The sequence below is a fragment of the Felis catus genome, chromosome B2 (genome assembly GCF_018350175.1).
Source record: "Felis catus isolate Fca126 chromosome B2, F.catus_Fca126_mat1.0, whole genome shotgun sequence".
Taxonomy (NCBI): domain Eukaryota; kingdom Metazoa; phylum Chordata; class Mammalia; order Carnivora; family Felidae; genus Felis; species Felis catus.
The window spans coordinates 10,940,231-10,959,940 of record NC_058372.1 but is presented as its reverse complement, the minus strand read 5'-3'; the positions used below and the strand labels follow the sequence as shown (position 1 = coordinate 10,959,940).

At 42.1% G+C, this 19,710-nt stretch overlaps 1 protein-coding gene across 2 annotated transcripts in view; it reads left to right on the top strand.

Annotated features, from left to right (window-relative positions):
• Nucleotides 1-19,710, top strand: part of RNF144B (ring finger protein 144B) — a 186,521-nt gene that overhangs the window by 85,773 nt on the left and 81,038 nt on the right. The window lies entirely within an intron of this gene.

Below are 19,710 nucleotides of genomic sequence, written 5' to 3'. Positions count from 1 at the left end.
TTCTTTTGAGCTCTGATTTCTGCTTCCCCATCTCCGATTTTAGTAGCCACAGGTAGGTAGCACAACATCCTGTACGAGGATGCGTAAAAATTAAAGGTTGGAAAGATCGGAAGTGTTTCGTTTGTTTTGTTTTTCAGAATTTATGTAACAACAACATAATACGGGTGACTCTGAAAAGTTTTGTCTTCTGTGGGTCAAAGAGGGTACGATTTGGGATTGGTGATTTTCCACATAACCACCGAGGAGGAGAACTTCAGCCTTTATGTTTGCAGATTAGGTCATAGGAAAGGAAGCCAAATTGACCGGAGGACCCCTGATCCCAGCAGAATGATCTAGGATCCTTGCACCAAAGTTTCTATCATTTGTCTTGATTTGTTCTCTCTCCCCTTTACACGGGGAGGTGAAGGAGTCTTCTTTCCTCGCCCTGTTCCTCGATTGGCCGCATTACTGTCTCACACAACTGCACTATTTATCTTTATTCATTCCTGCTTCTCAGGGCAGTCATAAAATCACCTTTTTGTCTTTAGAGAAAATCTGAAAGTTTTAACATATTACTAATGAGCCTCATTGTGTTTAAGAAAGCACTGGGTCTGAACAATCAGGAATATAGCTAGAGGTGACTTTCTCTGATGATTAACTGCTTTTATTATCCCTTGGAAAGTTCATAAATGAGTAGTTTTAAAGTTTTTTTTTTCAACGTTTATTTATTTTTGGGACAGAGAGAGACAGAGCATGAACGGGGGAGGGGCAGAGAGAGAGGGAGACACAGAATCGGAAGCAGGCTCCAGGCTCCGAGCCATCAGCCCAGAGCCCGATGCGGGGCTCGAACTCACGGACCGCGAGATCGTGACCTGGCTGAAGTCGGACGCTTAACCGACTGCGCCACCCAGGCGCCCCTAAAGTTTTTTTTTTTTTAATGTTTTTAATTTTTAATGGAATGCCTTGGCTGTAGAAATTCTTTCTGCCATCAGTAGAGCTTATCTGCCATCCATCTCTCTCTTTTCGCTCATGCAGTTCCTTTTGCCCAGCCCCCTCTCTGTTGGCTCCCCACATTTCTGCCCAGGCTCTCCGGGTTCTGCAGGGCGGGGTTCACAAAGCCGCCTTCCGGGATCCGGATGGCACAACGCTGGGGCACTGCCCTGCCTGGTATACGTGTCTGACTTTTCCTACACTGCATGTTTTATTTTTGTGTTCCCAGCACCTAATAAAGATCTCCGTAGACAATAGGAGCTAAATAAAAGTTTGCCGAATGAGTTGCTTCATTCAGGGTAAGAGCATTGTGTGTACTAAGGACGGAAAACCAGAGGAGGCCAGCTCTCATGGGGGAGGAGGCAAGTGGGAACGGAGAGGGTGTGTCCCAGAAAAGTTATACCTTGAGTCACATTTTGGGGACGGAGGAGCTGTTCATCAGGTGGGAGAGGTGGGGAAAATGGGCACATGGAGAGCCAGAGGAATTAGTGAATGTGAGATTTGGAGCACCTGAAAATAGTTTTGTGTGGCTGGGACACAGATGCAAAGTGAAAGGGGCAGAAGATGAATCTAAAAAGGTAGGCAGGGTATACGTTCCTTTGAATTTTGTGCCCAATAAAAAAAAAAATCACTTAGGTTATTGGCCAGAATTACTTCTGTGATGCACTGATGGATGGTATAATACCAGCTGGGATTGGATCTCATAAGGATGAGATGAGTTACTACTTAATTAATTTTTGTAACGATGACTTCAAAGTAAATTGGGTGGCTATACTGGTCGCTGTTCGAAATGAAAGTCTGCTGAAATCACAAACAGATCTTAAAAGTTTTAGGGGATTCTACCTGACAAAATATTGAAGTCATAATATAACCCTAAATAGTTTATATCACGAGAAGACTTTGTAGCTGAATCAGTATTTTAACAAGGCTTTTCTGATACATCAGCTACTAATCATTTAAAAATGTGATTAAACAGGGGCTCCTGGTGGCTCAGTCGGTTAAGCATCTGACTCTTGATTTTGGCTCAGGTCATGATCTCATGGTTCATGAGCTTGAGCCCCATGTTGGGCTCCATGCTGCCAGTGCCGAGCCTTCTTAGGATTCTCTCTCTCCACACCTACCCCCCCACCCCCAATAAATAATAAACTTAAAAAAGTGTAGGGGCACCTGGGTGGCTCAGTCGGTAGACATCCAAATCTTGGTTTCGGCTCAGGTCACGATCTCACACTTGGTGAGTTCGAGCCCTGCGTTGGGCTCTGCGCTGACAGTGTGAAGCCTGCTTTGGATTCTCTCTTTCTCTGTCTCTCTCTGCCACTCCCCTGCTCGTGCTCTGTCTCTGTCTCTCTCTCTGTCTGTCTCTCAAATAAACTTGAAAAAATGTTTAAAAAATGTGATTATGGCAGTGCAAGCTAGTGTAGCTACTCTGGAAAACAGTATGGAGGTTCCTCAAAAAACTAAAAATAGAACTACCCTATGACCCAGCAATTGTACTACTAGGCATTTATCCAAGGGATACAGGTGTGCTGTTTCGAAGGGACACATGCACCCCCATGTTTAGAGCAGCATTATCAACAATAGCCAAAGTATGCAAAGAGTCCAAATGTCCACTGATGGATGAATGGATAAAGAAGATGTGGTATATATATACAAGGGAGTATTACTTGGCAATCAAAAAGAATGAAATATTGCCATTTGCAACTATGTGGATGGAACTGGAGGGTATTATGCTAAGTGAAATTAGTCAGAGAAAGACAAAAATCATATGACTTCACTCATATGAGGACTTTAAGAGACAAAACAGATGAACATAAGGGAAGGGAAACAAAAATAATATAAAAACAGAGAGGGGGACAAAACAGAAGAGACTCATAAATATGGAGAACAAACTGAGGGTTACAGGAGGGGTTGTGGGAGGGGGGATGGGCTAAATGGGTAAGGGGCACTAAGAAATCTACTCCTGAAATCATCGTTGCACTATATGCTAACTAATTTGGATGTAAATTTAAAAAAATAAAAAATAAAATTAAAAGCAAAAAAAAAAAAAGAATATACTACCACCAAAAAAAAATGTGATTAAATTTAGACATTTTTCTATAATGACTACTGTGAAAATACAAAAGATAATAGGGGCACCTGGGTGGTTTAGTCGGTTAAGCGTCCGACTTCGGCTCAGGTCATGATCTCGTGGTTCATGAGTTTGAGCCCCGCATTGGGCTCTGTGCTGACAGCTCAGAGCCTGGATCCTGCTTCGAATTCTGTGTCTCCCTCTCTCTCTACCCCTCCCCCACTCATGCTCGCTCTCTGTCTCTCTCAAAAGTAAACATTAAAAAAATTTTAAAAAGATAATATGCGCAAAATACTTAGTACAAAGTAGCTTGCCTGGCACACAGTAGGCGCTCAACAGTATAATGTGTTTCTTCCCCCAATGGTGCCAGGCCTCAGGAAGCTTCCACTTTATAAACTTTTGGGAGAAACTGTAAAACAAAACAAAACAAAAAAACAAAAAAAACAAACCAACACCCTGTCTCCAAGTGTATATTTGTTGAAATATCCGCTAATTCTTTGGTGAGAGCTTGGACTTTCCTTGGTGATTTGAAACAAGATTTCCTCTATTCTGTGTGTTCATTGTATGAGTCTTAGATCACCAGGGCCGATCTGATTTGAGCACAGACATTTCAAAGCCTTGGTGGGACTACCTGTTTTAACAGTTGCTTACATTTAAAAATAGTTCTAGCCCTTTGGCACCTCAGGGTTTCTGTGAATCATGCGGAGCCACTCTTGACATGTACAAATGTGTTTTCCTCCTGGATTTGTAGGCGGGCAGCGGGTTTGTCTGGTGTCTCCCAGTGCCTACTTATGCTGGGGAGGAGTTGAGATCCCAGGTTGGAAAACGAAAACTTGAACTAGATGTTTGCTGGGCACCATCCAGGAGCACTGCATGCCTTTGGTTTGTTTTGATTAAATTCCAAAGTGATACAATCGTCTGGCTGTTAAAGATAACTAATTGCCTTGTTTTCTACTTAGAGGTGTGATGGTTCCAGATTGGCAAGTTAGGATGGTTTTGCAGTGGGACACTGGGACGTGACCATTGTCACTGGGGTTTAGTCTTTAGGTGAGCAGGGCAGGCTACCAGAGCACATCACCAAGACACATATAAGGGGGCATTTCTTTGGAGATGTGCGATTTTCCAAGCTCCAGTTACTAGAGTACTAAGTGTACTAAGTAGTACACTTATTAACCCACTTGGATAAAAACAAAGCAAAAGCATACCAAATACAAAAAGTAGAGATTTTTAAGATCACATTCCCTAATTATAATCCAATTAAATTGGAAATTAATAGGAGCACCTGGGTGACTCAGTCGGTTAAGCGTCCGACTTCGGCTCAGGTCATGATCTCGCGGTTCATGAGTTCGAGCCCCGCGTTGGGCTCTGTGCTGAGAGCTCGGATCCCGGGGCCTGCTTCGGATTCTGTGTCTCCCTCTCTCTCTCTGCCCCTCCTTCGCTCACGCTCTGTCTCTCTCAAAAATAAACCTTAAAAAAATTAAATTGGAAATTAATAATAAAGATATGTCCCCCCCCCCCCCCCAAATGCCACTTGAAACTAAGAAATACTCTCCTAGATAAACCTTTGATCAAAGAGTAAATCAAAGAGAAATTGTACAGGGGTGCCTTGGTGGCTCAGTCAGTTGAGCCTCCAACTTTTGATTTCTGCTCAGGTCATGATCGCATGGTTGTTGGAGAGAACCCTGCATCAGGCTCTGTGCTGGGTATGGAATCTGCTTAAGATTCTCTCTCTCCCTCTTCCTCTGCCCCTCCCTTGCTCATTCTCACTCTCTTTCTCTCTGTCTCTCAAAAATAAAACAAAACTAATAAATGGTGATTCTTTAGAAAGCAATAAAAATTATACTTGCATACTCAATTTTTAAGGCATATTACCCAAAAATTTACTCAAAGGAAAACCTGTAAAACAGTAAATATATATTATTATTCATGAGGAAAAGACTGACAGGGCACCTGGGTGGTTCGGTTGGTTAAGTGACCGACTTGCTTTCAGCTCAGGTCACGATCTCACAGTTCATGAGTTCAAGCCCTGTGTCGGGGTCTGCGCTGATGGAACTGAGCCTGCTTGAAACTCTCTCTCTCCCTCTTTCTCCGCCCCTTCCCTGCTCTCACATGTGCTCTCTCACTCTCAAATAAACTTAAAAAAAAAAAAAACCCTGACAAAACCCCTGCTTCCCTCAAAAAGAAAAAAAAAGAGGTACTGATAAAGTTAAAAGTGGCATTAATGGAATAGAAAAAAAGCAGAAAGGCTAAATAAGACAAAAAATTGGAAAAAGTAAAAATATACAAGATTAGGAACAAGGAAACAGACACAACCACAGTGGCAGGAGAGTCGGAAAGAATTATAAGAAATACACGTGGAAACTGTGCCGAACTCTGTAGAAACAAATTTGAAAATCTAGAAGAGGGGCGCCTGGGTGGCGCAGTGGGTTAAGCGTCCGACTTCAGCCAGGTCACGATCTCGCGGTCCGTGAGTTCGAGCCCCGCGTCAGTCTCTGGGCTGATGGCTCAGAGCCTGGAGCCTGTTTCCGATTCTGTGTCTCCCTCTCTCTCTGCCCCTCCCCCATTCATGCTCTGTCTCTCTCTGTCCCAAAAATAAATAAATGTTGAAAAAAATATTAAAAAAAAAATCTAGAAGAAATGGACAATGTTGGAAGTAGAACGTAAGTGACCCAAATTGGATCGTGTAGAAAATTCAACCACATCACCAGAAGTCTCAGTTTGTGCCTGCTCGGCCTGTCCCACCTGGCATTGGTTCTGGACTTTATTATTTTCACAGTCACTAAAATAAGACGGGATAGTGGTCCTCGACCTCATGAGAACGGGTTTTCGTATGATCTCTGTAGTGCGTGTGGTGAAGAGTGTTTTTACCTTAACGCATGCTTACGTACACCCCGCCCCCACCGCCCCCACCAAGTTCTCTCCAAATGCAAGTTCACTTACATCTCTCTGTAAAGAGCAGCCTGCAGAGCCCCTGCTAACAAGATGAAACATGCTCCTACATTGGTGGCTAAGGACAACTAACTCATCCCAGTCCTGCTGCTGGCGGGAAAGGTCCTCCAGGCTGCTGGCCCTGCCGGCTACGTGGCCTCCCGGTCGGCAGCGCCGTGGCCTCCCCTCCCCTCTGCCCCCCATGGCCTACAAGAGCAGGAAGCTGCCAGGTTGGGCCTGGGTGCGGTCAGCGTGATGTGTGGGAAGTCTGAATGTTCTCCGGGTGGTGATTTCATCATTTTTGTGCGGTGTAACTCGAAAACTCTCTGTTTTGTTGTTTACTAACTTGGAAATTTGCTTTGGAAGAATCCCCCATTGCAGAAAATGAGCTAAAGAAGTGCAAAGTTTAAAGAAAAGTTGAGTTTTGGGTTTCTGTTTCTTAAGAAAGGTAAGGATGAATGTGTAATTCACACACCTACTGAAGCAACATCCATATCTACTTTAAAAATTTGCAGTTGTTATTACTTTTTAAGTTATTTATTTTGAGAGTGAGCAAGTGAGCATGAGCATGGGAGGGACAGAGGGAGAGAGAGAGAGAGAGAGAGAGAGAGACAGAGAGAGAGACAGAGAGAGATGGAGGGAGGGAGAGAGAGAGACGAAACCTACACCATCAGCATGGAGCCCTACTCGGGGCTCGAACCCACGAGCTGCGAGATCATGACCCGAGCTGAAACTGAGAGCCAGACGCGCAACCAAGTGAGCCACCCAGGTGCCCCAAGTTTGCAATTATTTTAAGAATACTTTGCCCGAAGATTAAGATTTAACACCTGCAGCCTCAGACCGTGTCCTTAAATTTTATTCCGTGAAGCATGGCTCTTCTAAATCTATTCCAGTCATTTTCAACTTTGGTTGCTTACACATACATGAAAGGTGAAGTCACTGCTGTTGATCTGTTGGCTCCGACAGCAGAAGAGAATTTAACACACCAACTGTGCCAGTTTCATGTAAATGTTACCACATGCTTCACAAAAAAAAAAAAAAATCAGTTAATTTTTTTACCTGAATGGTTTCATTATTTTCATATAATTCAGGAAAGCTTTTAGGAAAATCATTCCACGGAAGTTTACATGTTTAATATTACCGTGAATTCTATTATAGATTTGTTGAAAAAGTTTACCATCAAAAAATGAAATTTAGGGGCACCTGGGTGGTGCAGTCGGTTAAGCGTCCGACTTCAGCCAGGTCACGATCTCGCGGTCCGTGAGTTTGAGCCCCGCGTCGGGCTCTGGGCTGATGGCTCAGAGCCTGGAGCCTGTTTCCGATTCTGTGTCTCCCTCTCTCTCTGCCCCTCCCCCGTTCATGCTTTGTCTCTCTCTGTCCCAAAAATAAAATAAACGTTGAAAAAAAATTTTTTTTTAAAAAAAATGAGATTTAGGGGCGCCTGGGTAGCTCTGTTGGTTAAGCGTCCGACTCCTGATCTTGGCTCAGGTCAGGATCTCGCGGTTTGTGGGATCAAGTCCCACATCAGTCTCCACGCTGCTAACGGAGCCTGCTTGGGATTCTCTTTGTCCCTCTCTCTCTGTCCATCCCCTGCTTGTACTCTCTCTCTCTCAAAATTAAGAAATAAACCTTAAAAAATGAAATTTATCTTTTTAACAGCTTTACTGAGGTAAAATTTATAACCCAGAAGTTTTACCCATTTTAAGTGCACAGTTGGAAGATTTTCAGTAAATTTGTACAGTTGTGCATCCATCCCTGCCATTCAGTTTTAGAATGCTTCTGTCACTGTCATCCCTGCAAAAGCTCCTTGGTGCCTCTTTGGAGTCAATCCCCATACTCACATTCAGCCCCCGGGAGTGCCGATAATGATTTATTTTTCAGCGAGAACACAAATAAGCATGTTAGTGGGGCACAATGTCAGAGTATACACAATGGAATTGCTAGAATGAGAAGTCTGAGGGACAGACATTTGCACATATAATTGCACAGAGAAGTCATTATCTCTTTTGAACAAACTGCAAGGGAAATAGAAGAAATAGCCAAGTTTTACAAATATTTTTCTTCATACGCTAAGTTGTTGAACCAGAATATTTTTGTGATGAAACCGAGTATGGGTTTTCTGTCCTTGCAGCCCAATATCGATCAGATTTTACAAATAGTTTGCAGAACTACTTTGTAAATCAGCCCTAATTGATTGTATTGACATTTGTTTTTTTGCAGAGGAGTCCTCTAAATTTGGGTTGTACTTTGTTTGAAATCGTTTGGGTTGTGTTTTGTTTGAAACCAGTTAGAATTTTTTTTTTTAAGTTTACTCATTTATTTTTGTGAGAGAGAGAGAGTGAATGAGAACAGGAGAGGGGCAGAGAAAGAGGGACATAGAGAATTCCAAGCAGGCTCCACGCTGTTAGCTCAGAGCTCCACGTGGGTCTTGAACTCAGGGACCGTGAGATCATGACCTGAGCCAAAACCAAGAGCTGGACACTAACTGGCTGAGCCACTCAGGTGCCCCTAGAGATTTTTAATCAAAGTACTAGTTAACGAAGCAAGCAAAATAAATATTCATGTTTTGAAGTTTTGCAAATTGCAATTATGGGAAAAAAGTTCACAAACAGGAAGGTACTAGAATCTATCCTTACAAGGTAGGAACTGAGCCAAGTCAATGATAAGAAGTCAAACACAGTATGCAGGATTTAATTTTGAAATTTTGTAGTGGCACTTGGGATATCTAGAATTGTGGATGGAAAGATCCTTTTGATGCAAATACTATTCTTATAGGATACACTTGTGTTGTCCTCAAGAATTCAAAACAGATTGAATTTTAGAAAGTTTGTGTTTTCAAGGTATCTAACTTTGATGGAACAGTAAAAAGAATCGTAAGTAGATACAATTCATTCTGATGAATTTTTTTTTTGTATTTCTCAAAGAAAGGTATGACAAAAAATACAGTGTCTTTTAAAATACCGTGGCTTAAATATTTGTATGTCTCAATATAAAAATAAAAATTAAGAATATACTTCATGTAGTAGAGTTTTCTCTGAGCTTACCAGGTATTTGAGCACTGAAGATGAGTTATCTTCTCGATTAAAAATACTATGGCCTACAGGGGCGCCTGGGTGGCTCAGTCGGTTAAGCGTCCGACTTCAGCTCAGGTCACGATCTCGCGGTCCGTGAGTTCGAGCCCTGCGTCGGGCTCTGGGCTGATGGCTCAGAGCCTGGAGCCTGCTTCCGATTCTGTGTCTCCCTCTCTCTCTGCCCCTCCCCCGTTCATGCTCTGTCTCTCTCTGTCCCAAAAATAAATAAACGTTAAAAAAAATACTATGGCCTACAGAGAGGAATCAATTGAAGGGGTCAATAATTTTAAACATATTAACTATGAAATGTACCTTTAAAGAAGATTGTAGTAATTTTTTTTAAATAAATGTTTATTCATTACTGAGAGAGTGTGAGTAGGGGAGGAGCAGAGACAGAGGAAGACAGAGAATCCTAAACAGGCTTTGCACTGACAGGAGTGAGTCCGACGCAGGGCTTGAACTCATGAACCGTGAGGTCATGACCCGAGCTGAAGTCACTCAGCTGGCTGAGCCACCCAGGTGCTACAAGATTGCAGGAATTTTTATTAAGAAAATAAAAAAAGATTGTATATGAAAATATAACATCTTTCATAAAAATAGCAATGATGCAGTGTTACTAACAAGCTGATTAAAGAACTTGAATATGCACCAAGACTAATTTTCTTTGCCGTATTTTAAAAATTAAGATAAATTAATATAAAGAAGTTTAAAACTTGTTTTAAATGCTTGTATTCATAAGCATACTGTTTTATTTGTTTAAGGTTTTATTTCTGAAAACAGTTTTTTGAATGGAACCATTCTGTCAGCCCGCCGATATAATGAAACCAACTGTTTTGTCCATCACTATATATTTTAAAAGTTATATGATGTCAGCTATTTATTAGCATCTTCTTTCATTCTTACAGTGTCCTGGCTTGAATGAGAAATTCTGTCTTTAAGAGTCAGGTAATTGCACTGTTAACTTAAACTTTTCCAGGTCATAGAAAAAGATGTTATCTCCCCCAACTCACTTTGTGAAGCCAGCATACCTGTGATATCAGTATAAGACAATACAATGTGATTAAGAAGGTGTTATTCCAGGTTACAAATTTGGTTCTATTTAAGAAAATCCAGCAGCACTGAACCCACTGTATCAAAAATCGAAAAGACAAGTAATACGAGCATATTAGCTGTTGATGAGAAATCCGCTAAGTAGAATCCAGTATATTCCTAATGTAACTCTTAAGGAGGTATAGAAAGGAACTATTAGACATAATAAAGATTATTTGTGTAAAACCAACAATGAACTTTATATTGTGAGATGCTAAAACCAATTAAATAAGGATCTAGTTTTGAATGCCTATGACCAGCATTTTTATTTACATCATCTTTAATGTTGTAGGAAATGCGACAAGACAACAAATTATATTGCTGACATATGTACTGGAATGGAAGAGAGAAAAAAAACACATATTCTTGTTGCTGAGATGACTGTGTCTACACCCCCAAAAGTGAGACCAAATCAGAAACAGAACAGCCACTCTAGTAGGATTAATACGCTACTCAGAGAGATGGCTGGATGAGAGATAAATGTAGAAATTGAAAGCTTTTTTCTAAGTAATGAGTTACACGAAATGGAAAAATCATTCCCTTAAATAATAAAAACATAAAAATATACATAATATATAAATTTCCCACAGTTCAAAAATAGAATAGCTACAGGGGTCTTTTAAAAATTGCATAAAATGATCATAAAGTTTTATATTGATTATACCCTATTGAAAACTAGGAAGAGTATGAAATATAAGAATATTATTAAGTCATGGGGTGCCTGAGTGGCTCAGTCGGTTGGTTAAGCGTCTGACTTTGGCTCAGGCCATGATCTTGTGATCCGTGAGTTCGAGCCCTACATCGAGCTCTGTGCTGACAGCTCAGAGCCTGGAGCCTGCTTTGGATTTGTGTCTTCCTCTCTCTCTGCCCCTCCCCTGCTCGTGCCATCTCTCTCTCTCTCTCTCTCAAAAGTAAATAAACATTTAAAAAAAAGGATATTATAAAGTCACTATAATCAAGACAATATTGGCCTAGCAAATGACAGACCACTGGGACAGAATAGATCCAGAGATAGATCATTCAGAATAGATAATTCAAAATATAGAAAACATTATACTTAATATCTGATGCATGTTGCAGTCCAATTCCTTGGAGAAATACTGGATTACTTAATATGTTGTTCTGGTATAGGTAGTTCTCTATCTGGTTAAAGTATAACAGAACTGATACCATTTAAAGATAATTCCTTAATGGATTAAAGACAGATCTAAAAAATGAATCCATAAACATCTCACAGGGATATCTAGGAAAGCACACATGTATAACCTAAAGCGTGGGAAACCTTAATTTATTACATTATACATTAATTTAATGTGTTTAATTTATTAATACATTAATTTAATTAACTAATATTAGGTATAATATATAAAGAATTCTTCAACTCAGCACCAAAAAAACAGGCAGAGGACCTGAGCAGACATTTTTCCAAAGAAGACATCCAGATTCTCAACATCACTCATCAGGGAAATGCAAATCAAAACCACGACAAGGTCATGAGATCTCAGATTCATCACACCAGTCAGAATGGCTGGTATCGAAAAGACAAGAAGTAACAAGCGTTGTCGAGGATGTCGTGAAAAGGGAACCCTTGTGCCCTGTTGATGGGAATGTAAATTGGTGCAGCCACTGTGGAAAATAGTATTGAGGTTCCTCAAAAAATTAAAAAGAGAAATATCATGCAACCCAGTAATCCCACTTCTGGATGTTCACCTGAAGAAAATAAAAACATTAATTTGAAAAGATATGCACCCCTATGTTTACTGCACCATTGTTTATAATAGCCAATATATAGAAGCATCCTGTGTCCATTGATAGATGAATGGATACAGCAGATGTGGTGTATACACACAATGGAATATCACTCAGCCATAAAAAAAGAACAGAATCTTGCCATCTGCAATTACATGGATAGATCTAGAGAGCACAATGCTAAGTAACATGAGTCAGACAGAGAAAGACAAATACCATATGATTTCGCTTAGGTTTGAAATCTAAAAAACAAAACAAATGAACAGATGAAAAACTCAGACTCTTAAATACAGAGAACAACTGGGTGGTTGCCAGAGGGGAGGGCGGTAGGTGAGGATGGGCAAAGTAGGCGAAGGGGATTAAGAGCTACAAACTCCCAGTTGCAAAGTAAAGAAGTCACAGGGATGAACGTAGTCAATTATACTGTAATAACATTATACTGTAATATGGTAACTGAGGGTAACTGCACTTACTGTGGTGAGCGTTTTGTAGTGCATATACTTGTCAGATCACTGTGCTGTGCACCTAAAACTAATATGTGTCAACCGTACTTCCATTAATTAAAAAAAAAAAACCCTGAGAACCCCAGAAGCTATTTAAGAAGAAAGAGGTGCGTATCCGAATATGTACAGTCAAAAAGCATTTTTTTCAATATATGAAGTTTATTGTCAAATTGGTTTCCATACAACACCCAGTGCTCATCCCAAAAGGTGCCCTCCTCAATACCCATCACCCACCCTCCCCTCCCTCCCACCCCCCATCAACCCTCAGTTTGTTCTCAGTTTTTAAGAGTCTCTTATGCTTTGGCTCTCTTCAAAAAGCATTTTTACAGAAGTAGCAACATAAAATAAGTCAACACATCAGCTTTGTTTTTGGAAAAAGTGTTTGTAAAATATATTTCAGGCAAAGTCTATAATTTACAAAGAGCTCCTACAAACAGGAAAAATATTAACTATTCTAAAGGAAAATGGACAAAGAATATGAATAGACATTTCACAGAACTGAGATAAATGGTGTGTGTGTTTAAGAAAGAGAGAGAGGGAGGGAGAGAGCGCATACACAGTGTGATTAAATGAGCACCGAGAAAAATACTTATAAGACACCATAGTCTGTTAGCTTTAGTACATGGTGAGTGAGGGGCTGATGTGAGTGGAAAGTGAAAGAAAAGATGCTATGGCACACTTCTGACAGACTACTGAGGAAGACAGACAAAGAAATCATCGAGTGCTCCCTAGGTGCCCTAGAGAAATAAAGAGACATAAAGAGAAAATGTATACGTATCTGAACAGAGAGGACTCGGGGCAGTAAATTATTTTCTTCACAGCTGGCCTTACAAGATCGTTAATTACTTGTAACTAGTAATTCCATGAGATCAGTATAGTTACGTACGTCAGGCATCACATGCGTCTAAGAATTATTGAGAGGCCCTTGGTAAGAAGCATTTTGCAAAGACCTGCTACATGACCGTGATGATTGCTTATTTGAACTGATCTTCGTGTATTTCATCATCAATGATGCCACTGCAGAGTCCGAGGGGAATGGGAAGGATCCACTTAAGGAACGTGGGTTTGTAAGAAGGATCTCTCAGATTCCATTCTGTTGGCCATGCAAACATTGTTGCACAGAGTCTATGGTTTTTGCTACAATTGTTAGTACCTAGCACAGTCCTTGAGACGCTCCTTCCGCTCCTCCTGAGGATGGTACTGTGGCCTGGGCTCTGGGGAGTTATACCCCCTGAAGATATGCTGAGAAAGATCCGGAGAACTTCAGGTGTAAGGTGGTAGATGTGGAAAGGAAATAGGCTTCCCAAGTGTAGGGGATGTTTTTCTCTTGCAGGATACAGAATAGGAGCCCTCTGCCTCAAGGTACCCACATGTCCCAATCCAGCATTCATCTAGCCATGACTTCTACAACCTTAATTTTGGTTTCTTTGATCTATTGCAGATGATAGTATGTGTTAGTTCAACCTGGCTTCTGGTTCCACTGGAGACTTTATGATTCACCATTTTGTCGGAAGAGGAAAGGGGGCAATGAACTAGTACAGTGGCTGGGATGATGACTTATGGGAACTTTGCTTGGCATTTTTTTTTTTTCATTGACTGATATGTAGGAATTTGAAAGAGATGTTAGTATTAGAAGGATTAATGCAATCTTTGCAAATATGAGGATCCTCAAGGCTATTTCGTCAGACTTTCTAGTGGAGAATCTTTTTTTTTTAAGTTTATTTATTTATTTTGAGAAAGAGAGAGAGAGAATACCAAACAGGCTCTGTGCTGTCAGCATGGAGCCCGATGTGGAGCTTGATCCCAGGAACTGTGAGATATGACCTGAGCTGAAATCAAGAGTCAGACGCCTAACTGACTGAGCCACCCAGGCGCCCGTCTAGTGCAGAATCTTAAGTCAGGGCTAATGCAGTAATTATTTCTGCAGTTAGGTGATGAACAAGAGGGCTGAATTCCATTTTCTCATTGGCCCATAACCCCAGCTTGCTAGTGGTTGTTGTAGGTGGGATGTTAAGAGTCTTGAATGACTGAATCCTTTGGAGTCCTGCTGTCTGGTTGAGCTCTCCATCTCAAGTCATGGTGGGTTCTTGCGTGGCGTAATGACAATGGGATTGAGATTATTCTGGTCAGATTTTTCTGGTTGGGGCTCAGCTGCTTTTGACCTGCTGTGTGAGATGTTGAGCTGCTCTTGTATGGATGAAGTAGAACCAAATGACATGTCTTTAGCTTTTTGAAAACTTCTGTTATTAAGTCTGAGGCAATTGGACATCATCCTGGGCATATCTCTGGAATAGTCTCTATCGTATTGTTTTGCAGTGTTAAGTCTTATTTTGTATTGTGTCTCACTCTTAGTTCTGTGCTCAATACTTTCAGTAAATGTTGATTGAATGTATAAATGAGCACCATTAGATGCACCAGAAAAATGCAAATAAAATTATAGCTGTTCGGAAAGGAGAAATGGCCAAATTGTCAGCAGCAGGACACCGTGACCTTTGCCTTAAATGTTTTCCTGTGGACAGAATTGCACTTTATTGCAGAAGCTGGTTTCTCAATACTTGTGTTCTTTCATCTGACTTTTTGAAACTGAACAAATCTTTTCCTTTAATTTAGGTTTTAACACAGGATGTAATTAAGGTGTCACATCTAAGGTATGTGTTACTAATTTACCTACTAAGGTGTATCAGAAGAGTAATTTCAGCTGCATAAGTGAATCTTGATTTTTTAAAAATATTTATATGTTTATTTATATTTGAGAGAGAAAGAGAGAGTGAGCAGGGGAGGGGCAGAGAGAGAGACAGAGACAGAATATGAAGCAGGGTCTAGGCTCTGAGCTGTCAGCACAGAGCCCGACGTGGGGCTCGAACTCACCAACTGAGAGATCATGACCTGAGCCGAAGTCTGACGCTCAACCGACTGAGCCACCCAGGTGCCCCGATTTTTCTTTATATTAATTAAAGAAATTTTTGAAAAGAAATTCCATTTGATTCTCTTCTTATGTAGGACCTCAGTGCATTTTATAATATATAATATATATATATTATATACTACATATAGTATGGTATATATTATTATGTAGCATCTTACATGTACGTGTTGAGAAAGCTAGTCATTCTATTTCTAGATATATTTTTGGCCTCATATGTAGGGAGAATATGCTTTGAATTTATTTTGGTTTTGCTTTTATATGACTTCAGGTATATGACAAGCTAATAGATTCCTGTCACAGTTTGGATTACTTACGGTTAATGTGAGCATTTTGTTTGCTTTTTCTTTATGGAGGTATGTAATTCAGACTAGGAAATGATTCTCTATTATGAATATCAACAGGACTGCTGTCTCATGTGGACAGGTTGTAATATCGTGTCATTACTGATCAGAAAAAAAATATTTTTATAGATCGTAGTGGCTGGGTTTTACTTCTCAAATGTGATATTTATTTTTGTGGTCTAAAAGAAGTAGTTCCTTCTCACCCTTATTTGAGGGCTCTTTTTTTTTACCTACCCTTTAAATCCTGGTGTTCCTTTGGGTTCTCTTCTGATCCCTTTCTTTTTGCTTCCCATTTTCCTTCCTTAGATGAATAACATTGACCGAGCTCTTATTATGTATCAGGACAGGGCCATGCTGTACAGCTGAACAGGTTGTGTACTGCACAATTCCAGGAGGTGACATTCACTGCCCCCAAGACTCGGTGGTGTCAGCAGGCATTGTGCTAGCTACTTTACAAACCCCTTGTTTACCCTCATAACAACCTAGGAGATGAATATCATCATTCCTCTTTTATAGATGAGAGAGAAAACTGAGTTTGGGGTATGTTAAAACTTGTTTAAGGTTACCCAGTAATGAGTGGGCAGTGGAGTTTGGATGGGTCCAAAGCCTTTGCTTCCCCACAGCATGCTACCTTTTGTGGGTGATCTCAGCTCTTGGTGAGCTCATCCATACCACCACCTAAATGATGATAATTCCAGATCTCTCTGTTGATGGCCTATGAGACAAGTCTTCCAGCATGTACCAGAGGCCCCTCAGATTCTGAATGATTCAAAGTGCATCATCATTTGCCACATAACTGCTTCTCCTCCATTCCTACTCTCAGTTGGTGGCACTCGTAACCTGGGCTCCTCTCCCCCCCTCCCCCCCACATCCAATCAGGCCCCATCACTTCTCTTTCCCAAATCTCTCTCTGTTCGTCCCCTTCCTTTCTGTGCCAGTTGTTACTATGTGGGTTCAGGCCATCATTCTTACATTCTGACTGCATCTGCTCTGACTTATGACAAGCACCACCTAGCTCCTTGCCCTATCTGTTGCCTCTGGCTCATTCTTCTCTCTCCACCTTCCCCACTCGGCTGCTTGAAGACACAGCTTTGAGTCCCTCTCTCAGGGAAGCCTTTCTTGATTGTTTTCACCAACCCTTTCCTTTAGCTGAATTGCCCTTCTCTGTGCTCCCATAGAGCATCATTTTATCATTTCACTCATCATGGTACCCTGATCATTGCTTTTCTTGTCTGACTCCTCCCCTGGACTAAGAGCTCTTTGAGGACAGGAACCGATTTGCCTTTGTCTTTCTAGCATCTAGCAGCTTGTCTGGCAGGAGATCAAGAAATGCTGCAGAGAATCAATGAATGCACACTATAGACGCATTAGGCAGATCTGAAAGAGTTTTGATTAGTATAGCTTTGTAATATTGCTTGAAATCAGGAACCGTGATGCCTCCAGCTTTGTTCTTTTTTTTTTTTTCAAATTTGCTCAACTGATTTAAAAAAAATTTTTTTTAATGTTTACTCATTTCTGAGAGAGAGAGAGAGAGAGAGAGAGAGAGAGAGCACAAGCAGGGAAGGAACAGAGACAGAGAGACGGACACATGGAATCCCAAGCAGGCCCAACACGGGGCTCAAACTCACAAACCATGAGATCATGACCTGAGCTGAAGTCAGAAGCTTTAACTGACCCACCTGGGGCGCCCCCAGCTTTGTTCTGTCTTAAGACTGCTTTGGGGGTCTTTTGTGGTTCCACGCAAATTTAAGGATTGTAGGTTCTGTTTCTATGAAAATTGCCATCAGAATTTTGATAGGATTGCACTGAATCTGTAGATTGCTTTGGATAGGATGCACATTCTAACAGTATTTATTCTTCCAGTCCGTGAGCACAGAACATCTTTCCAGTCTTTGTGTCTTTAGTTTCTTTTGTCCATCTCTCACAGTTTCCGCGTACAGGGCTTTCGCCTCCTTGCTTACGTTTATTCCTAGGTATGTTATTCCAGATCTGAAAAAGTTGTTCACGTAATACTGTAGTGTTCTACATGTTGACTTGGATTAAAATTTTCACGTGATTTTTATAAACCTGCATGGTGAAAATAATCGATGCAGATGTTATTTAACTATGCATTTTTTCCCCTTTCTTCTTGCCATTCGGCACAACAGGCAGCATGATTATCGCTTAACGTATGCTTTCATCACAGCAGTCTCTTGCCTTATCCAGTTGACAAAAGATTCTAACTTAACTGCACGATAATTTAAAAAGTGGATTCTGTGTTGAACTTTGGTTTAAGGCGTCAAAGTTTTGTATGGACACCAGTGAATCAACTAACCTCTCAGGAGGAGGTTTGTTTCTCTTCCCCGACTCCAGTCCATTGGCAGTGGTCACTCCTCTAAGGAAACGGCTGGAAGTTGGTTATCTTAGAACCTGAGCTACTCTGCTAAATCTGAGGTTAGACCACATGGGGTGGTTATTCACAGGCACCTTTTTCGCCTAACAGGGATTCAGGTCTCATTCCAGCTCTGCCCGTATCCGGTTCTAGCCAACCATTTAAATCTCCCTGGACGCGGGGCGCCTGGGTGGCGCAGTCGGTTAAGCGTCCGACTTCAGCCAGGTCACGATCTCGCGGTCCGTGGGTTCGAGCCCCGCGTCGGGCTCTGGGCTGATGGCTCAGAGCCTGGAGCCTGCTTCTGATTCTGTGTCTCCCTCTCTCTCTGCCCCTCCCCCGTTCATGCTCTGTCTCTCTCTGTTCCAAAAATAAATAAACGTTGAAAAATTAAAAAAAAAAAATCTCCCTGGACATCGGGTTCCTTGCCTTGAAAATTAGGCATTTGGATGAAAGTAGCCAGAACAACTTTTCAATCTCAAACGTTCCCTGATTCTATTACTCTGGGTCCCTCCTCACTTTGTGTTCTCTTACTGTCTTATTTCCCTTGCCTGCCTTCCCTTCTTCCCCTACTGAGGGACTGGTCCAGGCCTGCCCTGCCATCACGCACCTAGATAGCTGTGTTCTTCAACACTTGGATTCGACCTGGAGGTTTTCTTGAACACAGAGGGCTGAGAAGCAGTGTACTTGCGTTGGCTGGCCCGGAGCTCACTGCCACTACTTTGTTGGCACGCTCAGATCCCTTCCACAAAGGGCGTGTGGGTCCCTTCCTTTTAGGAAGCACATTCCTGACTGCCTTTGTAAAAGCACAGTGAGCTTGAGTCTCGAGTACAGAAAGATTCCTGAATCAGAGCAGCGACATTTCTAAATTGCAGCCGTTCGACAGGTTTGGGACTATGATTGTGACCTGGGCTGGGGGTGGGAGTGGGGGCGGCCTGGTTGGCAGGGACTGAACAGATAGATCATCATGTTTTCCACATCACACACAGTAAGTGTCCAAGGTTTGGCAGTGAGGAAGGCACACCGTAGCATACCCTACGGTTTCTGGATATTTGTGTCACCTTTTCTTTAACGTCATACAACCTGTTAGGTTACAATGGGCTCCCACATAATTTTTCCGTAAAGCACTTCAAGCAAAATTATAGTCATCAAGGCGTGCCTCTAATTTTAGGAGGTAAACGAAGCCTGTGCTGATTCGATTTGCCTGCGTTCTGACTGCCTCACCAGCCCCCAAAGGCCAGAATCAGGTACAAGGTGTTTTTTGAGAAGACGCGCGCGGGGAAGCCTGTCTATACAAAACCGTTTTCTGGGAAGGCAGGTCGGGGGTTCCCGGCAGCAGAAGAAGGCGAGTTAAAGAGCCGGGATCGGGAGGGAGGGCGAAGGTGTCCCGGCAGGACAGGCGCAGAGAAGCAACAAGCTTGGGAGGCCAAGAGGGGAAATGCCCCGGTCTGGGCAGGATGAAGGACGCGGAGGGCTGCAGCCACACTCCCTGCCCCGGATTTCGGCGGCAGCCGCCCCAGAAGGGCGAGCGGCAGAGGTCCCGGGGCGGCGGAGCGAGCGCAGGAGGGGCCGGCGGTGGGGGGTGGGGGGCGGCGCGCTGGGGGCCGGGCCCGCACGGGGTTAAAAGAGCATCACCTGCAGCTCCAGGGCGACCCAGATGGGAAGTAGGAAGTGCCGCGCTTGAGCTTCCTGTATAAATAC